The following is a 20,669-nucleotide window of genomic DNA, read 5'->3' on the forward strand; positions in this document are numbered from 1 at the left end:
GAACAACAATCATGACTGTAAGTGAACCGTAGTTAAATGAACAGCAATCGTAACTATAAATGAATAGCAATATTAATCTGTAAATGAACAGCAGAATCCGAATTAGACACTACAATATTGTTTCAGAATGAACGACATAACATCTCAAGTTGTGAATAATAATCTCGCTATCCAATTACAATTTCAATACAACAGAGCAATTCAGAGAAACGTTTAGAAACAAAAGATTACTAAATAAAGAGAATTAAGGAAATGCAAAGGAAATAAACCACACAGGACTGTAATCGCAAAATAATGATACAAGAAGCAAGTGGATCCACTAGGGCTGGGCCCTTAGCCACTAGGGAAGCACTGCTGCGTTTACTCCAGGATTAGATAATGGAACAACAACTGAGTTATATATTAATCATAAATGGCAGAGTTATAGCTATCGCTCTTCAAAGAGAGTTGATGATCAAAGTTAAGATTACAACAGTAAGTTCTACAAATTGACAATAATATCCGCCCCCTGGGCTACCAGCGCTGTCCCTTTTTATAATGGCCAGGCGGAAGTATCAAGAGTTCAGATAAGTCTTGAAACAACGATCCCTCAGGATCAAAGGATCCTGAGGGATTCGCTATATCTTTGATCTCCAGTTATCGTTTTGTCTTTGATCCTAAGGGATTCGCTATATCTTTGATCTCCAGTTATCGTTTTGTCTTCTTGTGCTGATGTCGCGTTTTCTCTTCCTTTTCCTGGACCATGCGCTCCGATCTTGATTTCTCGTCTGGATACACCTTCTTGTCAAAGGGATAGCAGTTGCTTCAGCTTTTTCTTTTCCTCCTAAATAATGATTTTCCATTTTCTTCACTTTCTGTATAGAAAAAGACAATAATCAGTTACTTTGTATCAATCACAAATCTCCTTAATTCTATCATAATTCTTTAACATATTACCATCTTATAATGTAAAGGCGTTATGATTCAAAGGAAAAGATAAAGAAATAAATGGTAAATACATACATTTTCCAATGCTCAACATACCCCCCTGCTTACCCTTTTTCATGCCCTCATGAAAACATTGTACTTTACATGCAAGGGAGTTAGGGAATAGGCTGGAGAAGGATTTTCATGTAGTGGTCTAAAACCATGATGTGTAGCTAAAACTTCAAAAATATGCCCTGTCTAGCCTTCAGGAAATTCATATAGGGCCTTATACCCTGCTGCGAGATACCAGATAATTGGACTTCGAAACCTACAACCTAGCCAATACGGGCCTTCTCTCAAGATGAGGTTACTATAGGTGACCAGGCGACCAACAACTAACTTAAAATTTTCGTAATTGAATGGTTCTCTATCCTGAACATTCTGATTGGAAGTCTTCCATCAGAGTTTAGTTGCTGCTATGGCAAGGTCTTTGATGGATAGGAAGTATTCTACCCCTTGCTGGACAACTGCTGTGTGAATGGGTCCCAATGTCTGGATCACACCCTTCTTTCTCATTAAGCTTCTATGCTTATCCCACAGTTGTAATGGGTTTCTTGGTTCACCCCTTACCCACAAATCTAACCTGTTCTCTTGTCTCTGAAAGGTATTATGGGCTTTAAGCCACTTTATCTAGTTAACAACAAAAGAGATGAATGCCTGAAGTTGGATATCACCCACAAAAGGACTAGGGTTCTCCTCCATTTCACCGTCCAACACAAGATTATGCAAATAAAACTCACATAGCAATCGCTGGACTTTCACCCCATAATGTTTGCAGCAGTTTATAAAATCATCAATAGTTTTTAGCTCTATAGGCACCCCTCCCTTGATAGCCTTAATTTTTAATTGTAAGTACCTTTCCATAAAAAACAAAGCATAATTTTTGGCAGGTGCCCTAAATGCTAGAACATTAGTATATAGAGAATAGAGAGTATCCATTTGACTCATAACTATGTCTAATCTATTGGTTACCTTTTTAAATTTTTCCTCTACCCTCCGACATCTATCGAAGGCCTCGCTCTCCGATGCATTGATGTTCTTTACTTGCTGCTATAACTTCTGATATTTCTCCTGAGGAACAATTTCCTTTGTGAGCTTTTCTATTGTTTGTTGGGCTTATGCCAGATCCTTTTGAAGTCTCACTATCCTCGGATCATTGTCCATCAAAACATTTTTGGGCTGGAGATCTACCTGGATCTCCTTATTGTGACATTTGTTCCTATAGTCTACATTTCCTTCTCATGAACTATCGGGTTGGTCATGATGCTAGAGGAAAATTCCTTTGTCTAGATGTCCTTATTACAGATTGGTGTGTCTTCTGTTTGGGCCTCTACATTTGTAACAACTACATGTTGTTCCTTGTGGTCTTGAATGATAATGGCTTTAGTTTGAGTTCTTTTGGTCTTCATTTTATGGGGTTTCGTCTAGGTGGCTGCATCGCTTGTTCCAGGGGTTCTTTTTGAGATTCTCCCCATTTTTAGGACCCTTATTTGTTGTCTGAGTTGTTTTACTACTGCTACTAGCCTTTGTTGTTCCTTTCACGGCCTTTTGATCTCATTCGTTTTCTTTGAAGGAACAGTTGTTTCTTTGCTTGGGCCTAGACTTTGTTCTTCAGGGATTGTGCCCTCGCCCTAGTTTATTTCCATATTTCCTGTTTGGAACACTCCTTCATTGTTCTCGTCCTCCTGAATATGTTTCTCAGGGGAGGAAATCCTAGTTTGATCTGCTATTTCCTGGGTGATTTCTGCTTCTGCTTCTTCTTCATCATTCATCTCCTCATATGCACTCTTGCTGTGAACAGAGTGTTCCTATGATTGGTTTTCTCTTTCTTCCTCATCATCCATCTCCTCGGATGCACTCTTACTATGAGTAGAGTGTTCCTGTGATTGTCCTGCCTCAATATCGAGGTTTAGTGGGTCGTGAGGCTGAATGTACTCACCCATATTGGCCAAAATTTGGGCCAATTCATCTTCTTGCATAAGGTTTTGTAATGGGCTTCCGCTGGGTGACTCTGCTTCCTCCTCTTCTTCCTCACCAGAGTGCTCAATTTCCTCTTCTGATTCCTCTTCCATATTTTCTTCTAATCTTTCTTCTTCATTTTCCCCTCCTTCAAGTTGTGGGGCTTGCGCATCCTCTGAGTCATATATCTCTAGGGGTTGGCTACTGTTATCTTGGGGACTTCCCAACATTCCCAAGCTTCTCCCCAATCTAGCGGACTGTCTGCGTTTCTACGGTCTGATTGATGTGCTAGCAGTTCTTTTTCATTTTGGGGCTAGTAAAGCCAATCCCCCATCTATTGAGAGTACCAATTCTTCCCAACTAATCTGCTATTGAGCGAGACTATAACTAACTATTAGCTGAATTAAGTCGTGATGACTTACTACCATTTCTAAATGACGAGATTTTCTTATGCTTCGAGCAGCATCTGTTACACTAAAAAATGTCACCATGACTATTTACAGTTAGGATGACTCTATCAACAGTCATACTACCCTCTTAGGCAAGTCTTATGCCTCTGCTCTCCATGTCAAACTCCAAAAAGAGAGAAAGTCTTTCTAAATGTATTTATCTCTGGGGACGCAGGTTCTCTCAACCTTACCTGCGGGGACGCACCGAAGGTTCACAAAAGCTGCGTCTTTGGACGCTCTGTATGTAAAGGTGCAGGTGCGTCCCCCTGAAAAGGTTAAAATGCGCAAGTTTCATCTTTAAAAAGTCACTTGTGGTCATTTCTAGAGCATTCTAGAAGGTTGTTCGACGTGTATTGAGTGCCTCCAGATGGTTCATGCACTCCTACCAAAGAGGAACTTATCCCATCAATAGGGGAGATATCCCAACCAAAGAGGGGAGTATCCCATTGATGGTGGACTTGATTAACTTCCTCTTGAACACTATAAATACAGGCATTGGGCCAGAAGGAAAAGGGGGTTAAAAGCTATACATTTCTAAGGGTAAATGCTGCAGGAATTAGGACTCCCATTTAGAAGCTTGTGAGGAGAGATTGCCATCTTTGCTTGTTCTATTTGGAAGTATGTGAGCTTTGTCAAAGTAAAGGAAGACTCTTGTGGACCCTGGAAGGAGCTTGCACAACACCAAGGCTCAGGTTGTAATGGTTCCTTGTGATTACCTTTAATGCAAATTAGTCCATTCTTCTCAATAACTTGTTGTTTATGAGTTATTTCATGTACTCCTTGGTCTATATGTTGAATATGCTTTGTTTTATGTTATAATCAGGTGTTATTTAATGGTTTAACTGTTGGTGATTGCAGGTTTTGGAGAAAAGGAGGAGCTCATCCAGATCAACAAATCTTGGACTTCTACAACAGCGTTTGGACAAAGGTAAGAGCAAAACACTTGATTTCTCATATCATAATGCATGTTTAGAGAAGGATAGCTCTAGTTTGTTTTGTTTGTCATTAGAATGTCTTAGACTTCTAGGAAGGTCGGTTGTGTCCGCACTATTGACTGATTCCGTGTGACAAATTGGTGACCATATTGGGGATTCCATTGATGAGAAAAGTCTTTTCCTTTGTGTGAACTTTGCTTTGAGAAAATTGGTTTATTTTTCTGGTTTTGGCTCTGTGACTTTGTCTGTGGGTGGGTTAGCTTAGGATTAGATTCATTTTGGTTTTTCTTGAGTTTTTCAGTAGGACGCACCCTCTGAGTGCTGCACAGTGCGTCCCTGGACGCACTTTTGCTGTGTGCACAGAGCGGGCCCGCACCTGTGCTAACGGGTTGCCTGCGTCCCCTGCTAAAATTTGAGAAAATTCCATTTTTTTGCATTTTTTGCTCTTAGATTTTGTTTTTTCTTAGTTTTTACTGCCCAGATTCATTAGTCCCTTGTCAAAGATCTTCACCTGAACTTGTTTCGATAGCATTGAGTGTTTTAGTGGATTTCATCGAAGTGTAAGCCCTAGGGTTTGATTTTGAGTAGGTCTTGTAGTGACTTTGGCGGTAGAAGTTGTCAAGCCTTAGATCTCTCTGGTTTTGTCAGCATTCTAAGAAGTCAGACCTGTCATAAAGTCTACCTGTGAGAGCAACTTACCATTGAGTTGTCTCTTGGGCCAATTTCGAAGTGCTTGTTGTTTAAGTCTTGAATTCCATTTTACAAAAAGAACAAAAAGATTTGAGTTTTGTTTTGACTAGTCTTTTGATTCTGCATTAGCTGGTCCTTGATTTGATTTTGGTCAAGTAAAACAACCTAGAATCATCTTTGTGAGCTTTTGCCTTGTTGGGTTTGCTTAGAGTAATTTCCCTTTTGATTTACTTATGAGTCAAGTTTTCATAGATTTTGTAGCTTTTGAAATTGTTTTTTGTTAAGATAGGTTTATATGCTTTATTAAAAAGAGAAAATACAAAAACATCTCCTTTGAAAAGTTTTGTTTCAAGTAGCTTTGAAAAGTTTTGAAAGAAAAAGAGTTTTTTTCGTGCACGTAAAGAGTGGTCATGTTTGCATGCTTGAAAAGAAAAAGAGAATTGTTTCTTTGATTGTCTTTTCTAAGGAAGTTGTTTTCTCTAAAATTTGCATTCTCTCAACTCTCTTAGTTAAGAATTTCATTGAAAAAGGAAAATAGCGTAAATCATCTTAGGTGCATCTTTCTAGTGGTTTGAGTCGAGTCTACACACCATTGGTTTCACTTCCACTACCTTTTGTCTTTAAAGAAAAACCATAAAATTAACGCTTAAAGTAAAATCGACGTAGTAACTTTTATTTACTAGGGCTCTGAAACACCAATTTAGATCAGGCTAGTGTCTTGGAGTAGGTGAGTAATTAACTCTCCAAGACAACAAAACCAAACAAGTAGCTTATCTTGTGATAGAATAAATCCAATTGTCTCACTTGTACTCTGGGAAAGCTCCTCTTAAAGGAGAAGCATGAGCTCGTGTCCGAACCAGTGAGGGGATCAATCCCCCCTCGTTGGGAACGACGCCAGACACGCACGTATTACAAACGGTAAACCTCAGATTAACCATTGTCGAGGAGCCAGGGGTCACTTGTCGGTAAACCTTGGATTATTGTCAAGGAGCCGGCAAGGGGATTGAGCTTGCTACTCTGCCCTTGCGTGCTGTCGGAGTTTAGACTGTTCCCCCAGGTGCATTTGTTGCGGTTGGTAACCTTAGTGACCATTATCTTTAGGATTCTACCGAGGTGACGGTGGAGGGAAGGTCCCACTGTACCTGGAGCAGATGTCGGCTAGACTCACTTGGATTTTCTGGGGGGTTCACTTCACTCGAGACGGTTAAAGTGGAGGAACTTGGTCCAGTCTATTCATTAAGCAGGTTGCCGGGGTAACTGTTCCACCCGCCACTTCTGTACTGAATCCAGCGATGTTGGGCTTCATCACCAACTAGCGCTTTCGGTCTGGAAGGCTACTGTTTGTGTTTGGTTTGACGCCCTAGATTCTTTAGGCGTGTGATTCAAATTTGTTTGGTTCTTTAGAGACTTTAGGTGGTTTGATTTGAAATTTTATTTTTGTTTTCGTGTGTAGTAGTTAAAAGATTTTTAGCTGTGGCGGAATTACCGAGACAGTCCCGTAGACTTCGGGGCCAGTCTCCTGAAGTTGTTTCTATGGCCGAATTGTTGAGAAGATCCCGTAGACTTAGGGGTGAACCTCCTCGAGACAACCCTAGTCATCTAGAAGGTTTGAAGGTCCTTGTAACTCCTCCTAGTGGTAGTAGAGTAGGTTCACCTGAAGAAGGATAATCTTCCTTGGTAGTCCATTCAGATTACCAAGGCTTAGAGACAGGTTATAATCCCGAAGCTGTTACAGTTTCTGAGCTTGTTGGTAGTTTTTCGTCTGCTAGTGATACAGGCGAAGAACCAGAAATATCTGAACCTGTTACTCCAACTTCTAGTGTTCCTGATTCACCGAGAATAGAAAGAATTATCACCGAAAATCTTCCTACTGGTTTGATTGCTATCGAAGAACTTGCTCCAGAGGAAGAAATAGGCGTCTCTAATCCTGAAGATCAACTTACTATTGATCTAAGGGAGCGTGAATCTATCTTTTACAGTCCTCCTAGAAGTACTACTTGGTACCTTTCGTTAACCAATTATTTAGACAACTTTGGGCTAGGTTTTTCTACACCTCGTACTCCTTTTCCACCAGGAGGTATTCACACTCCTGTAAATATGGCTGGTTCGTCGTCCGTGTTTTCTCAAAGTCCTGAATCTTTTTTACATGGCGGTCCTTCTGTTCCCACTGGGTATCAATCTCTTTCTGGTACCTTTGCGGGGGCATCTCCTCAACCCGTTGATCATGGGTTATTAGTTGGAAACAGTGGTAATGTACCATTGGGTGTAGGAGACATTTACATGATGTCAGGTTCAGTTCCCGTTTCCCAACCTCAAGGTGGCCAATTACCGCCTGGGGGGCAGCCTCAGTTAATGCCTGGGGGGCAACCTCAAGGTACATCATTTGTGTCTGGGGGGCAACCTCAAGGTACATCATTTGTGTCTAGGGGGCAACCTCAAGGTCAGTATGCGCCTATGGGGCAATACATACCTGAAGGTCAACCCCAGCCTCAATATGTACCCCAAGGTCAACCTCAGTATCAATATCAACCTCAAGGATGGCAACCTCAAGGATGGCAACCCCAAGGGTATCAACCCCAAGGGTATCAACCTCAAGGGTACCAACCTCAAGGTCAAGGTCAACCTTAGAACCTGTATTTACCTCAAGGTTATCAACCTCAAGGTCAATACTCAGGTCAAGGTTATCAACCACCTCAAGGTCAATCATATGGTCAAGGTATGGGAACTGCACCTTACAGTTATCAATCCTATCCTCAATCCGGCTATGGATCTCAGTATCCTCAACCTGTTACGGGTCAATACCCTGGAATGTTAGTGTGGGATCCGTCACAGGGTCAACAGGTGTTGCAGCCAAGTATACAGTTGGTACCTCAGGCTGGACAACCCGTAGTTCCTGGTCCACCCCAGCAACCGCAACCTGTCCAGTCAAGTGTTCAAACTTCTGTAACTTCGTTAGTAACTCAGCCGCCAATTGCACCTAGTACTCCATCTCAAACGGCTGCTGCAACTACTGCCACATCTACCATACTCACTTCTGGAGTATCGACGGCTCCGGTTTCCACTGTCTCTGTAACCACTCCTGAGACATCTTTACCGTTGTCTGGATCTACGATTCAAACCACAGTCCAGATGCCTGTAGGCCAGCCTGGTATAAGTACGGTTGTCACTACTCAACCTCAATTTATTCACCAACCGTACCAGGGACAGTACCAACCTGTGCAAGCTGTCCAACAACTGGTTTACCAGCATCAACCATACCCTGGGTACACTTATCAACAACCTCAACAACCCCAGCACGGTCCGGTTAATCCTGGCTTTCCAGGAGGATATAATATCCCAAATGCGACTCCTGTTCCTAGTTATCCTGGATATCCTCCTCCTGGGGCCGGTATTGTGACCCAGAGTTTTAGAGATCCTAACCGACAGTTACCGTTTATCGCAACTTTGGATTTACCAGACTTGACGCGCCTAATGAACGATCCAATTCAATATCTTCCGTTCTGGCCGCCAATGCCAAATAAGTTGCCCAGCGATATACCCAAGTTCGAAGGTAAGTCTGGAGAGGATTCGTCCAATCACGTGATGACTTACCACCTCTGGTGTGCTTCAAATTCTATCTCGGATGATTCGATCCGCTTACGTCTTTTCCAGCGTACACTCATTGGTCTCGCAGCCAAGTGGTACATTGAGTTACCACGGGCCTCTTTTTACAATTTTAGCCAGTTAGCTACCTCATTCTTAACTCACTTTCAGTTGCCGGTCAGATACGATAACGGCACGGGGTTATTAACTTCACTAAAACAATCAACGTCCACGTATATTTCTGATCACATTCATGAGTGGAGACGTCGAAGAAGGCTAGTGAAAGTTTTTATCCCGGACCAAATCTTAGCTGAATGGTTTGTTAAATCATTATTACCAAAGATTACTGAAGATGTAGCTAAGGCCGGAGTAGTTACTGAAAAGCAAGTCATTGCTCAGGCACAATACCTTGACTTAGTTTACACTCAGTCGGGTACATTACACGAGAAGATTTCGGATCTTCCAAAGTCGAATCAAATCGCTGCTGCTCCTTCGGGATCTCATGCCGCTGATGGTATGATTGGTATCGTGAATACAAAGAGCAAGAAGAAGTCTTCCAAGGCTTCAACTACTCCTATTATCACTTTGCCCGATTCCCCGACAGGAGAGTCTTCTCCTGAACTTACCGCCGATATTCATGTTGTAGAGTCATCTACGGCCAAATCAAAAAACGGCGGAAAGAAGAAAGGAAAGAAGAAGGCTAAAGCAGATAAGGCTCTGAAGGAGAAAACGGAAAAGTCGGAAACCAATGACGAAAAGCGCAAACCTTGATATCCTTGTCTTATTTGTGAAGAGGATCATTTTACGAGAGATTTCCCTCATCGGGCCGAGGTTGTGAAAATAGTCAAAGGTTCTCCCACTCCTGCTGTGTTAAAAAATCCATTTCCGAAGCAGGAGAATAAGATGATAGGTTCTTCCTCGAATGCCAGTGAAGAACCCATTTTGATGATGTCTCATGTGAGGATTGCGACTCGATCGCAAGATTATGGTAGTAAGAATCATGTTGATGGTAAGGAAGCAGAATCTTCTCACTCTAACCCATCAACCTCAGCTCCTGGTTCCGATCCACTACAGATCGAGAAACCTAACCCGGACTTAGTAATTAAACCGCCCGCCAAGGGTGTACTTCGAAGGTCTGCTTTCAATCCACATGCGAGAGCGGCCCAGAATTACAACATTGTTGAGGACTTAGCTGTTTCACCCTCAGCAATGTCGGCGTTAGAAGTGCTGTAATCATGCCCAGCACAACGAAAATTGCTTTTGTCGGCTATAGGAGCTGTTGATGTTCAGGACCCGAATCTAATAATCTTCGATCTAGAAAATAGTACACCGCGTCTCCCCCATCAAATGGCTTTCCAAATTCCAGTGATAGTAAAAAACAGGCCTATTCATAGGACTGTGATTGATGAGGGAGCTTCTACGTGTATTATGTCGATTCAATGTTGGAGATCCCTTGGTTCTCCTTCGTTGAACCAATCCCCCACCATCCTTAAAGCCTTTGATGGCCGTGGGTTCCATCCGTTTGGTATTCTACAGGAATTGCCTATAGGGGTAGAAGGTAAAACCGTTAGTCTGGATGTGGAAGTGGTTGATGCCCCTCTAGACTACAACCTTCTTTTGGGTCGAAGTTGGTCATATGCTATGACAGCGGTCGTTTCATCGGTCTTCAGAGTAATTAAGTTTCCACATAACGGTAAGATCGTGACTATTGATCAACTGACATACTTTTCATCCGACCCAGCCTCTTCAAAGAGTATCCAGCATGTCGGTAAGACGACAATCCCTTATAGGGACGTTGGTGTAGGTTTAGTTAAAGATTTCGGTTTACTGGGAACTTTTCCTCTCCCTCCACTTAGCATAGAACCTTCATTTGCAACAATTCATATGATTACATCAGAAAACATTATTTATGATGATCCTTGGATTGTCCCATCTGACTCTGAGATAGACTCATTCGGTGATGCTATGCCCTTGAGTCCATATGAAATTGCTTATGAAGCTCTCATGTCTTTTACCGACTCTCATTCAACCGAGATCGACCAAATGAATGTGGTCAGTGAAGAATCACTTTTCACCTCAACCTTAGAACGGATAGCGTTTCCCGAAGTCGTGTCATCTGACGAACAACTTCGTGAAATCCTAAGTGTAGACGATCTACCATGGGAGGATCTCCATCACAGATCTTCATTTTTACCTAAGGATGAAGCATTTGAAAATGATTTTTCATCTATCTTTACCGCTGAATATATCAAAGACGCTCAGGATCCAACGAAACATTCTGATTCAGAGTTGAATTTAGGGAATATTTCTCGTACTATTCCCATTGATATTTCAGTGAAGCCCGGAATTGAGGAGAACATTCATATAGGTGCCGCATGTACAGACGATGAAATCCAAACTTACAAGGCCCTATTCCAAGAATTCCGCGATGTGTTTGCCTGGTCTTACGAGGAAATGCCGGGAATCGATCCTGCCATTGTTGTTCATGAAATAAAAACCTACCCGGATGCTAAACCCGTCCGGCAACGGTTGCATCAGATTCACCCTCGAAAAGCGGCTGCGATTAAAGCAGAAGTCGAAAAGCTGTTGAAAGCAGGTTTCATTTATCCGATCCCGTTAACGGATTGGGTATCGAATATTGTTCCGGTCAATAAGAAACGAGGAACAATAAGAATCTGTATCGACTATAGGGATATCAATCGAGCTTGTCCAAAAGACAACTATCCTACGCCTTATATCGATCAAATTATTGATGATTGTACCGGAAGTGAAATGTTTTCCTTCATGGATGGTTTTTCGGGCTATAATCAAATCAATATTCTACCTGCCGACCAACCAAAAACGACATTCATTTGTCCATGGGGGACATTTGCTTATTGCAAATTACCTTTTGGGCTTAAGAATGCCGGGGCCACTTTTCAACGGGCGATGTCTTACGCATTTCATGACATCAAGCACATTGTGCAACTGTATCTCGATGATTTGCCTGCTCATTCATTACATCAAGCTGACCACCTTGTCCACCTACGAGCAATCTTTATGAGGTGTAGGCATTATCGAATTCGGTTGAATCCCCACAAATGTGTTTTCTGTATAGAAACAGGTCGATTGCTGGGATTTGTTGTTTCAAAAGCCGGCATTCGCGTCGATCCCTCGAAAGTCGAGGCTATCATCAAATTGCCTCCTCCTTCGAGTTTGCGCCAACTCCAAAGTTTGCAAGGGAAAGCGAACTTTTTACGCCGATTCATCCCAAACTACGCTGAGGTCACTAAAGGTTTTACACGGTTGTTGAAACAGAACGTTCAATTCTTTTGGGATGAGATTTCCCAACAATCTTTTGATGCACTTAAACACGCGTTGACCCATGCACAGTTGTTGCATCCTCCCAACTACAACCAGGACTACTTCTTATACCTCGCAACTTCGCATTCCACCATTGGAATGGTGTTAGTTCAAGAAGATGAATTCAGAGCGGAGCATGTGATATATTATCTCAGTAGGACCTTAAATCCCACTGAGCTAAAATATTCGCATGTGGAGAAATTGGCCCTGGCAGCCGTTCAAGCTGTCCAGCGTTTTCGTCACTACATTCTTCTCCGTAAAACTATAGTTATTTCGGATTGCAACCCTATGATTTACATTTTGACAAAACAACTGCTAGGGGGCAAGTACTCTAAATGGATCGTTACCCTGCAAGAGTTCGACTTGGAGTTCGAGAAGTCCAAGTCTAAGAAATCCTTAGTTTTTGCGGAATTGATATGTGACTTCCCGCGTACTGACATAGAGACTGTGGCGGAGGAGTCCATTGCGGACGAATCTTTGTTTCTTAGCAGTACTTTAGATCCGTGGTACGGGGATATAATCATCTATCTCCAAACCCAAACCTTTCGGCCTGAAGCTTCAAAGGCAGAACGTCGAAAAATTCGGTTTCAATCCCAGCAATACAAAATTATTGGAGATACACTTTATCGCCGGGGGGCAGACTTAGTTTTTCGACGTTGTTTAACTCACGAAGAGGCTGAGAGGGTTTTGAATGATTGTCACTCTGGAGCATGTGGCGGTCATATGCCTGGGTATGCCACAGCTCAGAAGGTGTTGCGCGCTGGTTACTTCTGGCCATCTATGTTTAAGGATTGTATCATTGCAGTCCGGAAGTGCCACAACTGCCAAGTGTTTGATCGAAAGATGCGCGCACCGCCTGCTCCTCTCCACCCTATAATTGTTGTTGGTCCATTCGCCAAATGGGGTATCGACTTTATTACTTGTAACCCTCACTCGGCCGGGGGGCATGCGTATATCATCCTCGCGGTTGATTATTTCACTAAATGGGCCGAGGCGATGCCTACATTCGACGCAAGCGGCAAAACAGCTGCAGTTTTCGTATTCAATCATATTATAACTAGGTTTGGTGTCCCACAAGCAATCATTACTGACCATGGGAGCCATTTTCGAAACATCATGATGACTGAGCTTACAAGCCAGCTTGGTTTGCGCCACGATAGCTCCACTCCTTATTATCCGCAAGCCAACGGTTTGGTTGAGTCTATCAACAAAGTTCTGGTTATCATGATCCGACGAACCATTGGTATTCATCGGTCGAATTGGCACAACATGTTATTTTCGGCGCTATGGGCATACCGAACCTCAGTGAAAACCTCAACAGGGTTCACTCCTTTCCAGCTAGTTTATGGCTTGGAAGCTGTTGATCCGGATTTAAACAGGAACGCAACAAATTACAGAGATAACCATATACACAAAGATGCATCGGAAATAATACTTCATTTCATTAATGGAAAATACTGAAATATGCTTACAAACAGAAATGGCAATAAACTAGCTAGCGCAATGGTAGCTTATCTCTGAGAAGAGATGTGATGGCTACATGCCTCTGAACTGTTCTGAACTGTATTACAATGAGGCTCGAAGGCCTATTTATTGTTGAGAAACAATGGAAAACCCTTCACATCCCGAAACCTAACCCTAGAAGATGAAACGCCAAATTGTGGGCCCCGTTTGGGTAAATTGGTACATCAATTTCCCGGGGTCGTAACTTTGGCATACGATCTCCGTTTGACGCGTACGATAGCTTGTTAGAAAGATCTATCCGAGTACTACCACTTTGGGAGGCATCATGGGTCCATGGACCCATGTTGCCCCAGAATCCAAAAAAAACGTCGTTTAGGGCCTCAAAACGGCTCCGGAAGTTCAGGACCCGAAAAACTGCTAAAAATAGTAAATTGTGCTACAATTAAGGAAACTGAAAATGCTGAGAAAGACAATGGTGGGGGTCCAGGTGGACCTGGCAGGTGGCCACCAATATCCACCTGGATCATTCCTCCCCCCTTAGGAAGCAATGGGGGAATGCTGAGCTCAAATGCATTGTCTCCCATAGCCTTAGTAATGGTGTAAGGACCATATCGGAGTGGTCTCAATTTCCGATAGGCTCCAGTAAGGCGTTCCTTTTGCAAATGCAACCAGACTTTGTCGCCCACCTGAAACTTGTGTGGCACCCGGTGTTGATCATGTCGCTGCTTGTACTTGGCATTTGATTTCTCAAGAATGTCATGGACCTGCTGGCGAATATGTTGGATGTGCTCAATGAAGCTGGCGGCCTTATCTGTTTCGGACTGGACATGAGCTGAATTCATGTGAGTAGCTGCAAGTGGCATGGCCACATCAATGGGGCATAGTGGCTGGAATCCGAAACCCACCTGAAAAGGGCTATGGCCAGTGGAGCTGTGAAGAGCTCGGTTGTAGCTGTGCTGAACATAGGGGAGGCTCTCGTCCCATGTGCGTGGATGCTTTGAGTTATACATGCGCAGAATGTGCACAATCATCCTGTTGACAACCTCTGTCTGGCCATCAGTTTGAGGATGGAAGGCTGTGGACTTCGTGAGTTTGGTGTCCAGCATTGACCAGAGACTGGACCAAAATGTGCTGAGAAACGACTGTCCCGATCTGAGATGATAGACTGTGGGATCCCAAAGTGCACCCACACTCGTTCAAAGAAGAGTTTAGCAGTGGCTTCTGCTGTGATATTCTTCTTGCAGGCCATCATAATGGCCATCTTTGAGAACCTGTCGACGACCACAAAAAAACAGTCATTTCCATGCTTAGCGGAAGGAAGGCCTGACATGTAATCCATGGAGATGGATTCCCAAGGTCGACTAGGGGTAGGCAACGGGGTATAGAGGCCTTTCTTCTTAATGGTCGGTTTGGCAATGGCACAGGCAGCACATGATCGGATGTACTTGTGCAGGCAGCCACAGTATTTGAGTATCAAATGTTGCTCCGAATCCTTGATACCCAACTTTGTGCGAAGGGTATGGAAAAGATTGGTGAACTCCGGCACGTCTTGGTCCCTTCCCTGCCGCAGCGTGGTCCACTTTATGTATTCATCCTCATAGCTTCCGACAGGGTAGTACTGCTCCTTGATGGCATCCCGGAACGAATCCCAGGTGGGTGCGGCTGAAAATAGTGAGCCAGTACTTTCATCCTTCTGCTCGCAGTGGGTTTCCCACCAGTCCTTGACGTGGGGGGCTGCTTTGAGAAGAGCAAAAACAATCTTTTCCCGACTCGAAAATTCATAAACAGAAAAATAACCCTCTAGCAGATTTAACCATTTATCTACGGCATCGGCGTCTATCTGACCCTCGAATATGGGGATTTCAAAATTAAATTGTACCTTAAATGGTGTGGCGTTTCCAGAGGAGCTGCTGGAAGCCGATGCGCCGCTTCTGGGTAGCCGCTGAAGGATCTGCGCAAAGCTCTCCATCATCGCGTTCCGTTGTCGCTCGAACGCTTCTTCGAGCAAGATTTTGATGGGATCTCCTACCCCCTCGTCTTTCTTCTCGTCCGCCATGGGAGGCCGTCGGGATTTGCGAGGCTGGTCTTGCAAAGGTTCAACCAGTTCAAGCCCTAACTCCTTATATCCCGACCTTGTTGGGGACATGCAAAGAAAAACAGAGAAAAAGCAAACCGCTCTGATACCATTGATCCGGATTTAAACAGGAACGCAACAAATTACAGAGATAACCATATACACAAAGATGCAGCGGAAATAATACTTCATTTCATTAATGGAAAATACTGAAATATGCTTACAAACAGAAATGGCAATAAATTAGCTAGGGCGATGGTAGCTTATCTCTGAGAAGAGATGTGATGGCTACATGCCTCTGAACTGTTCTGAACTGTATTTCAATGAGGCTCGAAGGCCTATTTATTGTTGAGAAACAATGGAAAACCCTTCACATCCCGAAACCTAACCCTAGAAGATGAAACGCCAAATTGTGGGCCCCGTTTGGGTAAATTGGTACATCAATTTCCCGGGGTCGTAACTTTGGCATACGATCTCCGTTTGACGCGTATGATAGCTCGTTAGAAAGATCTATCCGAGTACTACCACTTTGGGAGGCAACATGGACCCATGTTGCCGCAGAATCCCAAAAAAACGTCGTTTAGGTCCTCAAAACGGCTCCGGAAGTTCAGGACCCGAAAAACTGCTAAAAATAGTAAATTGTGCTACAATTAAGGAAACTGAAAATGCTGAGAAAGACAATGGTGGGGGTCCAGGTGGACCTGGCAGGTGGCCACCAATATCCACCTGGATCATTCCTCCCCCCTTAGGAAGCAATGGTCCCCATTGCGTTGAGCTCCTCCATGAGATGAGGAAACTTCTGCTGAACTTGTTCCCTGGTGAGCCACTTGCCCTGCTGAAGGAGTTGGCCTGCTTTGACAACTCGATACAGTTGGATATGCTGTTGGCGAGTGTTCTTGATCTGTGTGTCCATGATCCGATCAGTTGCAGCTTGTTCCATGCAATCTGGATTTAATTCTGTGGGTTTGAGCTGTTCTGCAATGTCGGATGTGTCTAGCAATGGTGGAAAGTATGGCCGAAGGCGGTCCACATTGAACACTGGGTGCAGGCCAAGGAATGGGGGAATGCTGAGCTCAAATGCATTGTCTCCCATAGCCTTAGTAATGGTGTAAGGACCATATCGGAGTGGTCTCAATTTCCGATAGGCTCCAGTAAGGTGTTCCTTTTGCAAATGCAACCAGACTTTGTCGCCCACCTGAAACTTGTGTGGCACCCGGTGTTGATCATGTCGCTGCTTGTACTTGGCATTTGATTTCTCAAGAATGTCATGGACCTGCTGGCGAATATGTTGGATGTGCTCAATGAAGCTGGTGGCCTTATCTGTTTCGGACTGGACATGAGCTGAATTCATGTGAGTAGCTGCAAGTGGCATGGCCACATCAATGGGGCATAGTGGCTGGAATCCCAAACCCACCTGAAAAGGGCTATGGCCAGTGGAGCTGTGAAGAGCTCGGTTGTAGTTGTACTGAACATAGGGGAGGCTCTTGTCCCATGTGCGTGGATGCTTTGAGTTATACATGCGCAGAATGTGCACAATCATCCGGTTGACAACCTCTGTCTGGCCATCAGTTTGAGGATGGAAGGCTGTGGACTTCGTGAGTTTGGTGTCCAACATTGACCAGAGACTGGACCAAAATGTGCTGAGAAACCGACTGTCCCGATCTGAGATGATAGACTGTGGGATCCCAAAGTGCACCCACACTCGTTCAAGGAAGAGTTTAGCAGTGCCTTCTGCTGTGATATTCTTCTTGCAGGCCATCATAATGGCCATCTTTGAGAACCTGTCGACGACCACAAAAACACAGTCATTTCCATGCTTAGTGGAACGAAGGCCTGACATGTAATCCATGGAGATGGATTCCCAAGGTCGACTAGGGGTAGGCAACGGGGTATAGAGGCCTTGCTTCTTAATGGTCGGTTTGGCAATGGCACAGGCAGTACATGATCGGATGTACTTGTGCAGGCAGCCACGTTATTTGAGTGTCAAATGTTGCTCCGAATCCTTGATACCCAACTTTGTGCGAAGGGTATGGAAAAGATTGGTGAACTCCGGCACGTCTTGGTCCCTTCCCTGCCGCAGCGTGGTCCACTTTATGTATTCATCCTCATAGCTTCCGACAGGGTAGTACTGCTCCTTGATGGCATCCCGGAATGAATCCCAGGTGGGTGCGGCTGAAAACAGTGAGCCAGTACTTTCATCCTTCTGCTCGCAGTAGGTTTCCCACCAGTCCTTGACGTGGGGGGCTGCTTTGAGAAGAGCAAAAACAATCTTTTCCCGACTCGAAAATTCATGAACAGAAAAATAACCCTCTAGCAGATTTAACCATTTATCTACGGCATCGGCGTCTATCTGACCCTCGAATATGGGGATTTCAAAATTAACTTGTACCTTAAAGGGTGTGGCGTTTCCAGAGGAGCTGCTGGAAGCCGATGCGCCGCTTCTGGGTAGCCGCTGAAGGATCTGCGCAAAGCTGTCCATCATCGCGTTCCGTTGTCGCTCGAGCGCTTCTTCGAGCAAGATTTTGATGGGATCTCCTGCCCCCTCGTCTTTCTTCTCGTCCGCCATGGGAGGCCGTCGGGATTTGCGAGGCTGGTCTTGCAAAGGTTCAACCAGTTCAAGCCCTAACTCCTTATATCCCGACCTTGTTGGGGACATGCAAAGAAAAACAGAGAAAAAGCAGACCGCTCCGATACCATTGATCCGGATTTAAACAGGAATGCAACAAATTACAGAGATAACCATATACACAAAGATGCAACGGAAATAATACTTCATTTCATTAATGGAAAATACTGAAATATGTTTACAAACAGAAATGGCAATAAACTAGCTAGGGCGATGGTAGCTTATCTCTGAGAAGAGATGTGATGGCTACATGCCTCTGAACTGTTCTGAACTGTATTACAATGAGGCTCGAAGGCCTATTTATTGTTGAGAAACAATGGAAAACCCTTCACATCCCGAAACCTAACCCTAGAAGATGAAACGCCAAATTGTGGGCCCCGTTTGGGTAAATTGGTACATCAATTTCCCGGGGTCGTAACTTTGGCATACGATCTCCGTTTGACGCGTACGATAGCTCGTTAGAAAGATCTATCCGAGTACTACCACTTTGGGAGGCAATATGGATCCATGTTGCCCCAGAATCCCAAAAAAACGTCGTTTAGGGCCTCAAAACAGCTCCGGAAGTTCAGGACTCGAAAAAGCTGCTAAAAATAGTAAATTGTGCTACAATTAAGGAAACTGAAAATGCTGAGAAAGACAATGGTGGGGGTCCAGGTGGACCTGGCAGGTGGCCACCAATATCCACCTAGATCATTCCTCCCCCCTTATGAAGCAATGGTCCCCATTGCGTTGAGCTCCTCCATGAGATGAGGAAACTTTTGCTGAACTTGTTCCCTGGTGAGCCACTTGCCCTGCTGAAGGAGTTGGCCTGCTTTGACAACTCGATACAGTTGGATATGCTGTTGGCGAGTGTTCTTGATCTGTGTGTCCATGATCCGATCAGTTGCAGCTTGTTCCATGCAATCTGGATTTAATTCTGTGGGTTTGAGCTGTTCTACAATGTCGGATGTGTCTAGCAATGGTGGAAAGTATGGCCGAAGGCGGTCCACATTAAACACTGGGTGCAGGCCAAGGAATGGGGGAATGTTGAGCTCAAATGCATTGTATCCCATAGCCTTAGTAATGGTGTAAGGACCATATCGGAGTGGTCTCAATTTCCGATAGGCTCCAGTAAGGCGTTCCTTTTGCAAATGCAACCAGACTTTGTCGCCCACCTGAAACTTGTATGGCACCCGGTGTTGATCATGTCGCTGCTTGTACTTGGCATTTGATTTCTCAAGAATGTCATGGACCTGCTGGCGAATATGTTGGATGCGCTCAATGAAGCTGGCGGCCTTATCTGTTTCGGACTGGACATGAGCTGAATTCATGTGAGTAGCTTCAAGTGGCATGGCCACATCAATGGGGCATAGTGGCTGGAATCCCAAACCCACCTGAAAAGGGCTATGGCCAGTGGAGCTGTGAAGAGCTCGGTTGTAGCTGTGCTGAACATAGGGGAGGCTCTCGTCCCATGTGCGTGGATGCTTTGAGTTATACATGCGCAGAATGTGCACAATCATCTTGTTGACAACCTCTGTCTGGCCATCAGTTTGAGGATGGAAGGCTGTGGACTTCGTGAGTTTGGTGTCCAGCATTGACCAGAGACTGGACCAAAATGTGCTGAGAAACCGACTTTCCCGATCTGAGATGATAGACTGTGGGATCCCAAAGTGCACCCACACTCGTTCAAAGAAGAGTTTAGCAGTGGCTTCTGCTGTGATATTCTTCTTGCAGGCCATCATAATGGCCATCTTTGAGAACCTGTCGACGACCACAAAAACACAGTCATTTCCATGCTTAGTGGAAGGAAGGCCTGACATGTAATCCATGGAGATGGATTCCCAAGGTCGACTAGGGGTAGGCAACGAGGTATAGAGGCCTTGCTTCTTAATGGTCGGTTTGGAAATGGCACAGGCAGTACATGATCGGATGTACTTGTGCAGGCAGCCACGGTATTTGAGTATCAAATGTTGCTCCGAATCCTTGATACCCAACTTTGTGCGAAGGGTATGGAAAAGATTGGTGAACTCCAGCACGTCTTGGTCCCTTCCCTGCCGCAGCGTGGTCCACTTTATGTATTCATCCTCATAGCTTCCGACAGGGTAGTACTGCTCCTTGATGGCATCCCGGAACGAATCCCAGGTGGGTGCGGCTGAAAATAGTGAGCCAGTACTTTCATCCTTCTGCTCGCAGTAGGTTTCCCACCAGTCCTTGACATGGGGGGCTGCTTTGAGAAGAGCAAAACAATCTTTTCCCGACTCGAAAATTCATGAACAAAAAAATAACCCTCTAGCAGATTTAACCATTTATCTACGGCATCGGCGTCTATCTGACCCTCGAATATGGGGATTTCAAAATTAACTTGTACCTTAAAGGGTGTGGCGTTTCCAGAGGAGCTGCTGGAAGCCGATGCGCCGCTTCTGGGTAGCCGCTGAAGGATCTGCGCAAAGTTGTCCATCATCGCGTTCCGTTGTCGCTCGAGCGCTTCTTCGAGCAAGATTTTGATGGGATCTCCTGCCCCCTCGTCTTTCTTCTCGTCCGCCATGGGAGGCCGTCGGGATTTGCGAGGCTGGTCTTGCAAAGGTTCAACCAGTTCAAGCCCT

Source organism: Pinus tabuliformis, chromosome 4_2 (genome assembly GCF_031772625.1).
Source record: "Pinus tabuliformis cultivar Carrire ecotype Pingquan chromosome 4_2, CPIR1, whole genome shotgun sequence".
In the NCBI taxonomy this organism is placed as follows: domain Eukaryota; kingdom Viridiplantae; phylum Streptophyta; class Pinopsida; order Pinales; family Pinaceae; genus Pinus; species Pinus tabuliformis.